The sequence below is a fragment of the Eschrichtius robustus genome, chromosome 10 (assembly GCF_028021215.1).
Source record: "Eschrichtius robustus isolate mEscRob2 chromosome 10, mEscRob2.pri, whole genome shotgun sequence".
In the NCBI taxonomy this organism is placed as follows: domain Eukaryota; kingdom Metazoa; phylum Chordata; class Mammalia; order Artiodactyla; family Eschrichtiidae; genus Eschrichtius; species Eschrichtius robustus.
Window position 1 is genome coordinate 57,350,089 of NC_090833.1, and position 16,975 is coordinate 57,367,063.

Below are 16,975 nucleotides of genomic sequence, written 5' to 3' on the forward strand. Positions count from 1 at the left end.
TCATGCACATCAATGACAGAACGGCAATGCCTTTTTTACTAGTTTGAAATCCTGGTTCAGTAGATATGCAAATCTATTTTGCTGAGTTTTGGTGACTTTTTAAGAGTTTGGTTCATGTCTTTTTTGCTTTTTTCACCTAAATTAGGGTATAATCAAATATATGAAAGCTATCAAAGTATTTTATTTTATTTTTTAAATTTTTGGCCGCACCATGCAGCATGCGGGATCTTAGTTCTCTGACCAGGGATTGAACCTGCGCCCCCTGCAGTGGAAGCGCGGAGTCTTAACCACTGGACCTCCAGGGAGGTCCCTCAAAGTATTTTGGCACTCATTCTCATCGTGCAAATTCTGTTCTTTTTTTCCTCAAACATATGGGTTACTTTTGGATAAAAAATTAGCTTGAATATACTTTCTGTAGGTTCCCTCTAACCAAATCACTTGTAGTCAAATAAAGCAGAACCTTTTGCCTCTTTGCGACAAAGGAAACAGCACAGCATGGGAAATTATGTATGCTAGGAGGGGCTAATTATTGACTTCGGGCTTGTTTGGGTGTTTTGGGGGAGGGTTCAATGGAATAGTGGTTTTGGTTTGGATTGGACGCTGGCAGAAAGTGGGAAATTGTATGATCTGATATCTTAATTTTATCTATAGGGCAATAGAAACAGTAGGCTAAAGCTGTAATTGGTAAAAAAGTAGCAGTTACTCATATTAGCTGGAACTGGGGATGTTAGGTTATGGTTGCGGTTTGTATAGTGTTCTTATTTTTGTCTGTGTGTCAACACAGTTGTGCAGTGATTATGTTTTTGTCTTGCTCTATCCTGATCACGGAGTGGTCTTTTCTCTCGTTCTCATTCTTGCTTTACACACACACACACACACACACACACACACACACACACACACACACACACAGACACACCTACCCCACATATGGAAGCTTTCTCTCTCTTGTTTTAGTCAGCTCATTTAGGTAAACAATAAAAAGTGAATATAATTTATCTTTTATTAGTTAGAATCAGTCCAACCTTCCTTCTTAAAATAAACAGACCATTTTTACCTGACACTCTGGCTGTAAATATTATTTTGGGCAGGATAAATTCAAATTGATTTGGGAATTATAAACCATCTAAAAGTAGCATTGATGTCTTTGTATTAATATTCATTTGCTTAAGTGTCTGTTTCTTGAACTCATAATTAAGGAGGAAATAGCACAAGATTAAATTTATTAACTTAATTTTGACAAAATCATCAGCTTTTAAGTAGGACTTATTTGATAAGGTTAATAGTGTGCCTATTAAATTTATAATCAGAATCAATCTGAAATTAGATAGATTTTAATACTTAGAAATAATATACATGTTTATCATTTCAGATTTTAAATATGGCTTAAACCTAATAATGTTTTATTAATATAGTTCGACTTTTAATCTGAAGTACATACTAATATTTCCTCAAGGTAATGGAAATAAATTTTTACATGTTAAAGTCTTGAATCACAGGCAAAGTGTGTTTTCATATGTGCTCTCAGAGATGTTAAAGGAGCTTTTTCTGGTCATGTAAGGGGATGAACTATCATATTTCATGTAGGTCAGAAGCAGCACAATTAGAACCCACAGATTTTAAGATATTTTGTTTGATGCAGATGTGTCTTTTCTACTGGTGTTTATGGCAAAATTTGTACCATTCGAATGAGAACTTGATTGTGGTAAATGAACATAATTTTTAATGACTTTCTTGCCACAAATTAATTATGTTCTGGGCAAGCATGATCTCATAGTGTTGCTCAGGGATGCTAGAGGTTCCTACTGATAGGAGAATATGAGGTGGTTGTAATTGATACTATAGATGCAGGAATTTTAATAGTCCATATTTAATGAAATTATACTTACTGTATTTTTAAATTTAAAACAAATTATGCAAAGTGGAGTTCTTTTACTATTATGTCAATATTATACTTTAATTTCATATTTTAGTTTTATCTTTTGATAAATTATACAGAGATGTACATGGTGCCTTTCCCTAACACTTTTCCTTACTTTTTTTGGCTGCCTGTCATTGATCTCCATTTCATACCAGCAATTTTGTAACATTTTCTAAAGAGAATATAGAAAGATGACCAATTTTTTGCTCTAGTATAGTTAAAACTTTTTTATGGTTATTTAGTTCTAAAACATTTCCTCTATTGTCACAACTCATTTGCAGGCCATGCAGATTTTCAGGTTTGATGTCCATATTTGGGATAAACCTCTGTCTAGTTCTTTTCATATGTGAGCTGAAATATTTCCAGGCTTTTCAAGGTGTGTGTTTGTCTGGTGTGTTTGTGTGTGTGCATGTGTATACAGTGAATAATTGCATATTGAATATATTCTTTGAATTGATGGCACTCATTAACCAGTATGTCAGTGATGTTCTTTTATATACCTTATGAATTTTACATTATTTTTGTTGATGTCAGTATTTAATGTCCCATAGCAGAACACTTTTTTTTTCACTCTTCCTCATTAATTTGATAATAAAGTAATCCTAAAGCCTTGTCATTACTTATATTTAAAATTTTACCTCTAATCTCAAATTAAATGCACCCCAACTCAGTTGCTTCTTGGCCAGATCCCAAATACTCCAGCAACACTCTGATGCCACCTGGCATAAGGTGAAGTGGGGGAAGAAAAATTAAATGGAAGAGGTCAGTGCTTTTAGCAGAATCAAATGAAAATCTTTTACTGTTGTAAATTAACAAACAACACATAACCATGTGAATACGTATCTGGGTCCTTCCCAGGATAATCTATGGAAAATATTTATATTGACTATTTTGTGCCACATTTCTCTTAAGAATGTCAACTTATAATTTCTATGGCTGTGTTCCTCTGTATCTGTAATGGCTGTGAATGTGAACACTATATGTTTGTTCTACTTTTACTGGGGAAAATGGAAATTGTTTCAATTTGCATTTCTTTCATTTCTATAAGATAGTCAACATTTATCATCTTTATTCATTTTATGTTTTAAAAATTTTTTCCCATTTTGTCCTTTAAATATTATTTTCCCACTAGTGTTTTTCTTGCTGCATTCTGTGAGCTCTTTGTTTAGTTAAAGACAGTCATATCTACCAGTTTTCTTTTTTAACTCATATATTACACATTTGGTGTTATGCTCAGAAAGACTTTCTTTACTGTAGTATGTCACAGCAATTAGGATTATCATTTATTAATTTTATAATTTCTTTTCTTTAAACCATCTAGAATTGACTTTATTGTATGGTGTGAGGCAGAGACCAAACTTAATTTTTTCACAAGTCTTCTCATTTCAAATTGTTTGCTTGAAATTTTGTTTTAACTAATTTTTTAAAAACTGAAGTCTAGGGCTTCCCTGGTGGCGCAGTGGTTGAGAATCTGCCTGCCAATGCAGGGGACACAGGTTCGAGCCCTGGTCTGGGAGGATCCCACATGCCGCGGAGCAACTAGGCCCGTGAGCCACAATTACTGAGCCTGCGCGTCTGGAGCCTGTGCTCCGCAACAAGAGAGGCCGCCATAATGAGAGGCCCGCGCACCGCGATGAAGAGTGGCCCCCACTTGCTGCAACGAGAGAAAGCCCTCGCACAGAAACGAAGACCCAACACAGCCATAAATAAGTAAATAAATCCAAAGTTTAAAAAAAAATTAAAAAAAAAAAACCAAAAAAAACCCTGAAGTCTAGTTGATTTACAATATTGTGCTAGTTTCAAGTTTAAAGTCATTTTTTAACCAGTTTATCTCTAACCTATTTATTTTCTTCTAATATGGCTGTGTATTAGAGTTACCTGGAGAGTTTTTAATCAGTATTTGGACCCTCATCCCAGAGTGAGTAAGTCTGAGTCTCTGGGTGTGTGGACTGTTCATTGATATTTTTTCCAAGTTTGTCAGGAGACTGTAATATGTTCCTGAACTGAGAGGCACTGCTGTAAACTTTCATAATCATTTGCATTTGTGCTTCAGTTTTCATTTTGTTTTTATTGGTCTCTCCATCCCATATTTGTTTCTTATTCATAATGGATTTTACTCATTGTTAGGCTTCCAAATGTAATTTGATTTTGTTTTTATTCTACGAGAGATGCTATAGCTTCTTTTATTCAGTTGAGTTTGAATCTAGCTTTATAAATTGAATTCCCGTTTTTATGGTACTTCTGAAAGGAAATAAAGTTACCTGATATTAGTTGTAGTATCAGTATTTTTAATTTGTAATCTTAAGAGTTAACTAACTAGCTACGTTAAAAAAAAAGTTTACTGTTTTGTGACTTACGCAAAAATTGATTTTTTTCTGCCTAAAGGATTACTTTTTATTTTATTAACATTTTTTCTTCCAGTTTTACTGAGATATTGACATTCAGCACTGTATAAGTTTAAGGTGTACAGCATAATGATTTGGCTTACATACATCATGGAATAGTTATCACAATAAATTTAGTGAACATCTATTACATCATATAGATATAAAATTAAAGAAATAGAAAAAAAATTTTCTTCCCTCATGATGAGAACTCTTAGGATTTACTCTTTTAACAACTTTCCTATGTGACAGCAATGTTAATTATATTTATCATGTTGTGCGTTACATCCGTAGTACTTATTTATCTTATAACTGGAAGTTTGTACCTTTTGACTGCCTTCACCTAATTCGCTTTCCCCCAACCCCTGGCCTCTGGTAACCACAAATCTGATCTCTTTTTTTTTTTGAGTTTATTTTTGAAGTGTAATTGACCTACAATACTATGTTAATTCCTGTTACACAACATAGTGGCTCAATATTTTTATACATTTCAAAATGATAACCATGATGTCTAGATTCGATCTGTCACCATACAAAGATACACATAATTTGATTTCTTTTTAATATGAATAAGTTTGCAAAACTGCCTGAATTCTACAACAATTATTAGATAGCATTCATTAGCTTCAGCTAACTCCTTAGCAGAGATGCAGCAGTAGTGGTAATTGTACTAGATATTTATATATGTTAACAGTAGAATTATGCTCTGATATATATATATCATATAATATGTAATATACAATATCACATACATGTATATACAATTAGACCTTGTAGAAAGGCAAATGATAATAATATAGAGATGATATATATGACTTTTCCATTTTTCTCTTTCCTCACTTTTTTTAAATGAAGAAAAGGGATCAGAATATTATAAACTGATGTTCTTTTTGGATTTTAAGATCCTGTATTCAACCTATGGATTAATGGGTTGAAGAGGAAGCAGAGGCGTTTTATACTTTTATTCTCTCAATATATTATGTTTTATTTAATGTGCCATTTTCCAACAGGTCCTGGGTATCTTTGGTTTTTTCTAGCCTAGAGGATTCACATTTCTTGATAGTTAACTTTGAAACTTCCAAGGCCACCTATATACCTTTAAGCTATAAATTAAAAGCCCACGATAAACCCTGTTTTCTGGACTCAGAAGCCCAGTATCAGTTTCTTCCAGGCATGATCTAATTATGTTCAGTTGCTCATAGGGACACTGATACAGCCCGTGACATTTGGGCACCACTTGTTGCATCTTGTTTGCTATTGGGAGTTGGCTTTCTAAGAAATTGAGGGATGTCTTGGAAACTGCCATCAAGAATGCCTACGTATGGTGGAGGCTGTTAAGTATCTCCTGTAACCGGAATTAACTATTTTAGTTGACTGTTAAGCTGTGTGCAACCTATAGATCGTTATAATAGGACAGTGACATATAGGTATACAATTTTAGAAATAACATTGAAAAAACCACTACATTGAGAATTTGACTATTATTTACATATTTTATACATTTAAGTATAAAGTAAGCATGCAGCATAGAGACATTCAAATTAATTATCAAGTAAAAGAAAAATTTGTGTGATTTACTTCACTTTGATACTTTGTTAGTAAATTGGGAATAAAATCATAAAAGCAGTAATTAGCAGCACTATTTAAAAGACATGTTATTAATATACAGTTTATGAGAATTGACATGTTTTATCATTTTAAGTATATTTAGATGTCTTCTCTTCATTCTTTTAATATTAGGAGTAGAGTAATATGATTTTTGAAAATTGGCCTTGCTATTACTTAGTTCATAATTTAAGAAATATAATAACTAGCAGTCATAAGAATGAACTTGAATTGGTTTAAAACATATTGCTGGTGACATCATAAACTAATCTTTATGAAATAGAAGTTGAGAAAATGTCTGAAAAACTTTAAAAAATATGCATACCCTATGATCTGGCATTTTACTTCCAAGAATTTGATCTAAGGAAAGAGATATGAAGAAATAGTTATACATGCAAGATTTTATTTGTAAAGATGTTCAACACAGCATTATTTACAACAGTAAAACAAACCAACAACCTGACAGCACCTGTGTGTAACACTAGAGGATTAGTAACATAAATCAGGGTACTGTTATGTTGGAGAATGCAGTTGGCCCTCCCTATCTGTGGCTTCCGCATCCACGGATTCAACCAATTGCAGATCAAAAATATCCAAAAAAAAAATTCCAGAAGGTTCCAAAAAGCAAAACTTGAATTTGCTGGTGCATTTATTTACATTGTGTTAGGTGTATTATAAGTAATCTAGAGATGATTTAAACAATATAGGAGGATGTGTGTAGGTAATATGCAAATATTTTTAAAAAATACCCCATTTTATTTTTATTTATTTTTATGCATTTCTTTTTTATTAATGTTATGACTTCTACATAATATTACTGCATAATAGGAAATGCATGTCTGAAACACATTATCCCTTCAGTACAATATGAGAAGTAAGTACAGATTTGCCATCCCTTGCAATAATTCCATCTCCATCTACACCTCTGGATCTTAGGAAAAACACAGAACTGCAGTAGAATCCAGGTGACCCCCAACACCTTTACTCTGACCATACTGACAAAGCCTAATGCACAGGAATATGTTTATAACTTCTGTCACAAAAGCTCAGACTTTAAGGATGTCCCAGAGTAAATGCAAACTACCCATATGAGTGCACATGACAGTGGCCTACAGGTGCCTGGGCTCTTGGATTAATTACAAAAAGTGAGGGCAGGACCAGCTACATAATTTGCAGGGTCCAGTGCAAACGAAATGCAGGGCCCCTTGTTCATAAATTTATTAAGCATTTCAGAATGGTGACAGCAGAGAATTCAACCAAGTGTGGGGAACTTCTGGACATGGGGTCCTATTTGACCTATGAAACCAGCCTTGAACTGGGGCCAGGTATACACCGAGATGTGTGCTGCACACAGTGGACTTTTATGCTCATCCAACAAAATCTGTCAGCATTTAGCAAAGCAAATGTAATAGTGGCACCTACTATGTGCCAGGCCTTCCTCTAAGTGCTTTGTGTGTTATGCTACATTTATCTGATGAAATAGGTATTATTATTCCCATTTCTCAGAAACCAAGACCTAGATAGGTTTAGTAACTTAACTAGTAACCTGCTGTATAGCACAGGAAGCTCAGCTCCGTGCTCTGTGGTGACCTAGATGGGTGGGATTGGGCGGGGGAGGGAGGTCCAAGAGGGAGGGGATATATGTAAAAATACCCCATTTTAAATAAGGGACTTGAGCTTCTGTGGGTTTAGGTATCTGAGGTGTTGGGGGTGGGATGGGTTTCCTGGAACTGGTACCCCCAATGGAGACTGAGAGATGACTGCACTGGGGAACCATTTTAAAAGAAACACCACGTGCGGTATTGTTCCACTGACAGAAGTGCGTTTGGAAAGGTGAATGCAAGAAAATCACGTTAAGTGGTTATATGGTTCTCCCCAGGTGGTTATTATTTTCCTCATGGTATCCTTTGGCATTTTTCAACATTACTCCAGTGAGCATGTTTCAACTTTGTGGTTGGGGTAGGGGACCCAACGCATATTTTTAAAAGATTTTGCTTCTTGAGATGACTAGCACTTGCATTTTTATATCATGTCCTTTTATAAATGGCTTAAGGTGCCCAATATGATAATATGTAATAAAATGTAACACATCATCTGAGCCACTTTTATGATTAATTGATACTTTTGTATTTTAGATGTCACAAAGTTCCGTGCCAACTTTTCTCTGTGAAATGGCTGGAATTGGCCATAGATCTTTTTTGTTCATTTCAGCACATTTTATGAATGGATATTTATTATGAAAAGTATCAAGCATCTTCCTTTCACTAAGACAGCCAGAGTGTTCTCACTCGATTGAGCTGACGGCTTATAATAGTCTGTTTATTTAATCACTTTTGCTTACTCAGCAACTTGATCCACAGTGGAGTAAAGGCTCTCCCAGCCTTTATTTTTTGAAGATAAGATTGAGCGATTTAAACATGATTTATTCTTCTTTGACCTATGGTTTGAATTAACTTGGCTGTTTGCTTTCTTATTTTTAAGAGAAGCATTTAATCCTTGCAAAGCAATAATCTAATCAATCCCTTTGTTTTTCAAATTGCTCTGGAGACAGTCCTAAACTGCCTAGATTATAACGCTTTCTTTTATTAGAGTATGAAATGCAAAATTGATTTTGATAACTCATTTGGAAAACAATATGTATTTAAGAGAGTAACATTTCGTTTCAGATAAGTCTCACTGTGCAATGTTATACAAACATTTCCCCAATTCATACTGACGTTTTCCTGCTGATCCTCAGGTATGATTAATGAGCTTTGAGAGAACTAAGGATTTTTTTCAAGTGCTGTTATGGGATTAGTTCTGGGTGATAGTAAATGCACTGATTTTCCTAATGTTCTGCTATCCCACCTCTTTTTTTCTACCAAACTTCTTGAGTGGGTATCACATACTTTCAGGTGTAGCTGTTGGGGAATCAATAAACAGTATTTCCCACAGAGGCCATCTGTGCTCTTTTCTTTTACTCCATTCTCAAATACTACGTTTCATTCTATAACCACACTGAACTGACCAGGCAGTACCCCTTCTAACTCAAGTGTGCTCTCCCTACGGTCTCCTTTTATTTTCTATCGGTTTTGATCCTGTGTATCTTTCAGTGTCTACTTCAGGTAGCCTGAGCCCCCTTCCCCATGCAGTATGACTTGCTCCTGGGACTCTGTTTGAATCTGTTTAGTACTGGGTCATGTAAATGTCTTTGTAGTGCAGTTGTTTTTATGCTCTTAAAAGAGTGAGGCTGTGCTTTTATTTATCTCTGGGCTTTCTTAGAACCCTGTGGGATTCCTGTACGTATAATCCCTCAGTGTCTTCTATATTGAATAAAATTAAAGATGTTATGTGATAATGAACTATTCTGGTAGCCACACTTGCCAAGTAAGTTAGACAAAATGCACAGGACATGATCTTTACTCTTCTTTTCAGAAGTACTTAGGGGTCCAAGGAGCCCTATAAAATTATATGAAAAATCCTTATATATGTTCCTATGTGTATTTTTCTGAAGTTTAGATTCATAGCTTTTTATCTGATTGTAAACAGCATATTTTACCAGGTTAAGAACATCTACTTTAAATGATTTAGGTTTCTAAGTAATTTCATAAAAGCACATAAGTCCAACAAAGGAGAATCAAAGCCAGTAACTCTTGTTGGGTAGTTCATTCAAAATCTCTGGTCCAGAATTCATGTACCCTCTCCCTATTTCATAGATTTCAGAACTTGGAAAAATCAGAGAATTCTTACTCAATTCAATTTTGGGTTAAGTTGACCAGGGACAGAGTATGGCAACTTGAGAATTGAAGGCTGGATCCTGGTCCTAATTACTTTGCTTCCATCTCTAGTACCTCCAGAGGAATTTCTCTTGGAAGAATGGGAACTCTTAGTTTGCTAGTGTGAGCAGTCATATACTCATGGTGGTTCAGTACTAGATCATTGGGCCTCCTCTTTAGAAACAGGTGAGTGCACTGCGAGTTTAAATGGCACAGTGCTGGTAACTGGATGGTGGAAGCGTCTGGACTTCTAATGCAGAGCTTATGTCTGGATGCCTCTCTATGTTTTAGCAGTAATTCTACTATGGGGTGAGAGGAGTGGACACACAGGTTTAAGAGGATAATTTTTTGGTTGGTGTTATCACCAAACATATCGTCGATTCCAAGAGCAATCAATCGATTATTTAGGTGGGATAAAGCACAGAAAGATGAAAGGCTCTCTGCACAGCTGTCCGTGTCTGTAGGTTGTTACTTTTCATCCCTGAATGGAGACAAAACTGTTGGCTGTTTCGTTCCTTGCCCTTGGTTCACCCTTTCTTTTTCATGGAGGGCAGTGGACCATGACTGAGGCCCCACAGAGCCGAGTGTAGAGTTTTCTTCTCCAAAAGCTGAGCAGGAATTTCTTGTCTTGGATTCACGGAATCATTTGGCTCTCTCATTGTGTTGCTGGCAGATTTGCATGGAATTTGTGCTGCAGCCTTGTCAAGTATGTTTCCCGGAAAGGCAAGTGTGACTGGCTTCTAATTAATGGCATGATCATGATGGCTTTTAAAATTAGGCACTTGGAAATTTTTCAGCTTCCTTTTTTTTTTTTTTTTTTTTTTTTGATTTGTAAAATAGTTATAATCTTTTGGCTTCTTTCCACATTTACCTTACCAGCCAGTACCAAGTCAATTAACTCAGTTGTGGGGAAAAATACTCTCTTTATATCAAAGTGTCTCATAATTTGATGTATTAACTTTAATTTCCATGGCAAGTCATTAGCTTCGAATGGCATATGGCTACATTTTTGTCTAATGCAAAATTATTCTCAATCTTTATAATGTGAATAAAAGAGCACATTACAGCCAGTTGCCTTTAGCTTAGGTTGGAAATATAGCAGAGCTGCACCCCCTCTGTCCATGCCTTGTTTCCAGAGCCTACTTTAGTTCTTTTAGAAGTGGTGATGTGGGTGCTGATAACTCCTGTCTTTTGATTTTGTGTTGGCTGCCCGTTCAAAAAGTCAAATGCCACCTCACCTGTTTCTCTGAAACTACATTTTTTTCAGGTCAGTGGTTGGCAAGCTACGGCTCCCTGCCGTTTTTGTGATAAAGTTGTGTTGGAACAAAGCCATGCTCATTTGTTTGTGTATTGTCTGTGGCTGCTTTTGTATTACAATGGCAGATTTGAGCAGTGTGGCAATGATCATATGGTCCACAGAGCCTAAAATAGTTACTACCTGGAATTTTTCAGAAAAAGATTTTTGACCCCTTCTCTGTGAGATCTGACTGGGCTCAGATGTTGCATATTCAGGTGTTGTCTACACGGCTTTGGCAAAGAACCTGCTGGCCTGCTTTATGCTTGTTGGTAGCAGAGAAATGTTTCTTTCCTTTCCCAAAGCATGCATAGTGGTGTCCTGTTCTTTGGCCTGAGAACTCAGCTGGGTCTCTGTTATGCTCTGTGGCAGTGTTCCTAGTCAAGCCACAGCCTTTTCCAGCATATTCAGGCTTGGCTGTATTTCTGAAAAGGTGTCTTAAGGTTCAGGCTGCTTTGAGGTACACTCGCTCACAGTGAGTGTTGCACTGTCACACTTGGACAGACAAGGGACCTGCTGGCTTTGCTGACTCATTTCGCAGTGAGGCTGATTAGCATGGAGCATAGATCTTGTTTGTGATATTTTTTAGGCCACAACATCTAGAGGTAGAAAATAATGACTTTGCATAAACTCTTTTATTTGTAGTGCCCTGCAAACATGTGTGCAAATTCTCCCTGGCACACAGCTGCTGAGGAAGATTATGCTCTGCATAATGCCATCCGTCATCACTTTTTTTTTTTTCAGTAGTTACACCTAAATGTTTATTTTCTTTCTCCTTACTACAAATCAAAAATATCTGTTTAAAAATGTTTTTCTGAACAAAACATTCATCTAACGTTGTTTTTCAGTTAAATAGAAAAGACCATGAGAACATTAAAGCTACAAGGCTGGGAGGATCTAGGCAAGTCAACCGACTTCAGAGTCCAATAAATCATATGTAATTCATGAAATCCTTAACGTTGTGCATTACCAATGTACCTTGCTCATGCTTTAGAAGTAGAGGGAATCTTATCCCCAAATATTTGATGAATGAGAGAATATTAACTGCACAAATAAGTTCTAAGAAGCTTGAAGTGTAGCTTTTACATATTAGAAACAGAAGGAAGGAGGAGAAATAGAAACTAGAAACAGGGGGAATGAGGTTATAATAATAAGGTTCAGCTAAGAAAGGTCCACAGTGATTGCACTTAAAGCACAGTCACTTTCACTGCCCTGAGGGAACACTGCTATGCTATGAATCCCCAGGAAGAAATGCTGTTACCTCAAGTAATCGTACTTGGGCCATGAAAATAAGAAAAAGTGTACCTTTGTGCTAAAATCACAGCATGAAACCATTCTAGACAAGAGCCAGGATGATTTTTCAATAATGATACAAATTACTTATAATTTAGTAGTAAACAAAGAGACAAATACCAGTTACTTCATCTACTCATATACTTTGCATACTCAAAAATTTCAAATGTTTTTAACCTAAGATATTTCAAAAATGGAAACTGCAAAAACAATAATACTCACAGCCCCCCATAAAGGATTCCTTTCAAACAACATCCAGCAGTGCCTTTTATTCTTCTGATTAATCATACTTATTTCCTGCTTGTGGAGGAATTCGTTGGATATACAACTTGTGGGTAAAATCTATAGGCATTCTGTATTTAGACACCAAACACGCACACATCTTCTGTTCGACATGGTAAAGAACTAACTAAGGGGAAGTGCAGAGCTATGTTTCATAACTCCTCTTCTAGCACTGATGCAGCCTCAAAGAACTACGCAAGTAACGAATTTCAAAATTCCACGAAGGTATTTCAAAATGTATTGAGAGAACTCTAGAATACTGTGGTAAAATGGGAAGGATGGGGCCAACTACATGAGATTTTATTGTAGTTATAGTCTTTAAATTTATAACAAACTATCCTTTAAAACTAGGTCATAAAGAATCTTAGCATATTTTTTCATGGTCATAAGAAAGTCATCAGAAATGCTGAATAGCAAAACCGTATCCATCTCTCCCCAAGCAAAAGGACTTCCTGTTTCCTTCCCAGGTTACTAGCAATCCCAAATGACTTCTTCATTAAAAAAAAAAAATCAGGATTTTAAAGAAGGAGAGGCACCAATGAGCAAATTTCCCATCCCTGCCATGCTTATAAGAGAAAATTACTAATTAAAGTCAATGTTTTAGATAATATATCACATAACATAGACTTCTCAATGTCATCACTTTTGATATTTATTTCTATCACAAATCCTTCACGATGTTTTATAATAAATAGTACAAACTAAACCTACCATTCATTTTCTTAACAAATGAGTAGTTGCACGACTGAAATCTATGTCTTAGCTTTCATGGAGGTTTTTGCCATTTGCCTCTCCGTTCATCATTGAAATCTTTCTGATGGGACTTTATTTTTGGTCTCCTGGCAAAAGAGAGCTGCATTTTGGCCATTTAGAGCTGGTCAAAACCATAATGAAATTAGAGAAAGCTTTTTTCCTCTGTGGTAATGGCAGCCAAGTAGCAGTAGTAGTCATGTCATCAAAGAATGTTTGTGGATGATGATCCCACCACCGTGGTAAGAGATGAAACACAGAAACTGCTGCTTCTCAGAAGGCTGTGCCATTCCATTCTTCTGTGCACAGAACCATTGCTCCATCCCAGAAGTATGGTGTGTTGCAAACGATCCCTGACATGCATGCCTCTGACCAGGTATTCAGTCTCACAAACTTGGTGCCGTGGTGTGGTGAGCATTCTCTAATAGAGATACAACTTTATTGTCTGTGCAATGGAACCAGGAATGGGTCCATGTTACAGAGGAGTCACATCATGCGAGGCAGGGTGATGACAGGGTGCTATGTGCTCAGGTTTGGAGGCAGAGAGCTGGGCCCACACACTGGCTGTGCTCTTTATTGGCTAGACAACCTTGTACAAACCACTTAGCCCTTCTGACCCTCACATTCCTCTACAGTAAAATGCATACAATCTGAGTATATATGTTTATGGTGGCAATAATAAAAAGTATTATCATCAGAAACCTACAGAATCCATGCTTAGGGCCACAGAGATGTTGGGTGGTGAGATGGTATGACCTTCAAGTGTATCACTCATTCAAGGGAAAGAGAACAATTGTAAACATACAAGCATTAGTGGCATTCAGCTAATCCTATTTTGCAGCCAACGTTTGGGGCTTTGCTATAGCAAAGTAGCCTTTTGGTTTCTTTTTAATTGTTTGTAGATTTTCTTTCCATTGCAGGGCAAAGAATGGTTTTATCCAGCAGGGTGTTTGCAAAACTGATTCATAATGCTGTCCTTACCCTGTCAACTCCACAGTCTTGCCAAACTATTAACAATAACACCAACACAATTACCAAACAACTACTAAAAGTGTTTTTAATAGAAATCACTTAATTATTGCTATTGCAGTTAGGGACAAATAATAATATAGCTCTGAGTAAGAAATCATTATTTCTTTTCCTGATTAGTTCAGCTGTAAAGGTTAGGATACATTTGCCTTCTTTCATATGTAACTTTATGATAACATTATGATGATAGGAGAGAGGAAATAATAGGGTTTAGTAGAAGGTCTTGTAGAGTCCTAAAGGGAAGTCATAGGATCTCTCCTGTGCCTCCTTTCAAAGCCTAAAGCCTGGAATAAAACACTTACAGTCATTCCCACACTTTCTCTTCCCTTTCTGAGATACCCAGGAATCCAAAGACCAGATAACTTAGCTTGATATAGTCCTACCCCAAACTCTTTATCTAAGAGAAAAAGGTGAGAAGATGAGAGCTGGATAGCCCCAAGTTTTCTTCCTGGTTTTACAGTCCTTTAAAATACCCTGCGATCTTGCACCGTTCCCCATACGTGGCCACAGACAGAGGAGAGGATGTTGGCTGCCCCTTCTCTCTTTAAAATGTTGGTCTGTTTGTTTGCATCATTGCCATTTTCTCTTGAATTTTAGGCTATAACGTCTGTCAGGGGCTCTTGGAAAATATGTCTTGTATTGTTATTTTTGAACTTTTACTTGCTTAATAAATGTTAAGCGTTGTGACTGTAACTTGTCTGTGGTTATCATAGCACAGTTGTACCTGATGTCACATCTTTAGTCTGAACAACTTGAAAGCCATTTAGTGGATTTTTTATGCCAGTCAGATCAACCAAGTATATATGCAGCTACTATCATTCTCTAGATTTGTTTCAATTTATGAGTTCCTATTATAGTTCATAAGACAACTCCAAGGAGTGTAAATGACTTGTAATTTATAGCCATGGTATGTTAATTCTGTGAAATTTAGTCTAGTTAGGCTATACGAATTGTGATGACACTTATCAGTTGTTTACACGAAACAACAGAATAGATATGTATGTCTTCCTTTGAGAAGTAATAAAAAGAAATGCCTGTCAACTTAATTTGTCACCAGACATTTTCATATTTAAAGCCCTTTATAGTGAAATAAAAGCTTGACCTAAAGATTATGGTTACTGCAGACTTGACAGCAGCTGTGACTGTGGTGTAAAATACTGTAAGGGCCTCGACTGCCATAATAAAAGCTGGGAAGCTCATATGAAAAACTGTTACATGAGGTGAATGTTCTTGGATATAGAAACGATTAAGTAATCCTTCCAATCAGAGATCTGAGAGGTCATCTGGTTGTTTATGTTATATCAGAACTGTGCCTTTTCAAGCACTAAAAAATTTTGTTTGCTGAAGGAGGTATCTAAAATTCTTTTTCTCTTTTTTGAAAGTTTAAATATTACTAGTACTGAATAGCCAGGAAATATCAAAGGATGATTTTATAGTTATCTAGTGGTAATTGCATTGTGCAGTTCTGCCATCATGTAGCTACATACATGCCACATTGACCAGGGGCTGATGAGTGGAAGATCCTGTACAAGCACAGAAAGAAGAATTAGATGGTTTGCTTACAAGTTTAGCACATGGTATTTATTATTAATGGCTTACTAGGTCTAGCTCCTGAAAATTATCCAGTTACTTTCCATCAGAGATAGAAGTCATTTGTACAAACTGTCAAAAGTTTGTAAAGTTTCTGTTTTTCAGTAGAAAGTTACATTTTAACTATTTCTTATCAGAAAGAATGTAGCATTTATATACAGCATAATTTATTGGTAATTCATAAACTGTCTTTTCATATCTTCTTATATCTTAAACTGTGACTTAAATTAAAAATTATAATAGTAATGTTTATTGTTAGAATTCAAACTTGCAGTCATAACGGGCAAAGTAAAGGTCTGTGCCCCTCTCAAACAAAAATAAAAATAAAAACTAGTAACCTCTTTGGTGGTATTTAACATTGTTATCTGTCTGTAATCTGTTCACTGCCATGGTTATTTTTCCATGTAATTTCTTTCCTCCATAGAAATTGCCATCATTTTATGCTTTTTCCCCTACTGGCCTATGGTGTTTGACGGATGTTGTGAATGCGGTTTCTGTGCACTACTGAGTATATGCATTAATCAGAGACTGTGAAATGCCCATTGTTCTCTCAAGTTCATTTATAAATCATTATAAATCATGACCAAGCTACTGGCTAGGTTATGTTTGCTAACATTCACTCTATTATGTACTTATGTCTGAGTGGTGGGGAAACGTGGAGTCATGGCGAGCACAGGTAGCTCCATGGGGTATTATTTTGAAGAAAATGAAATAAATTGAATGACTGATAAAAGCAAGGATAGGACTGATGATGATTAAATTTCTTATACCCAGTAAATTCTCAGCTGAATCTGCAACAACATCCCGAATTAGAGGCCCTTACATCATAGCATAAACCCCTTCCTATGTTTGCTCAGGTTAGCAGTGTTACCGACCAAACTTGGGTCCACTCACCCAAGCGCAGTAAAGCCAATCTACTGACACCAGGTTGTGGTGAGGAAAGTGTAGCGTTTATTGCAGGCGCCAAGCAAGGAGTCCAGGTAGCTAATGCTCAAAAAACCTGAACTCTCCAGTGGGGTTAAGGGAAATGTTTTTAAAGACAGGGTGAGGGAAGGGGGTTGTGGGGTACGTG

The 16,975-nt window shown here is 36.2% G+C and overlaps 1 protein-coding gene across 1 annotated transcript in view; it reads left to right on the forward strand.

Annotated features, from left to right (window-relative positions):
• KDM4C (lysine demethylase 4C) overlaps positions 1 to 16,975 on the forward strand; it is a 418,075-nt gene that overhangs the window by 185,381 nt on the left and 215,719 nt on the right. The gene's annotated exons all lie outside the window — the stretch shown is intronic.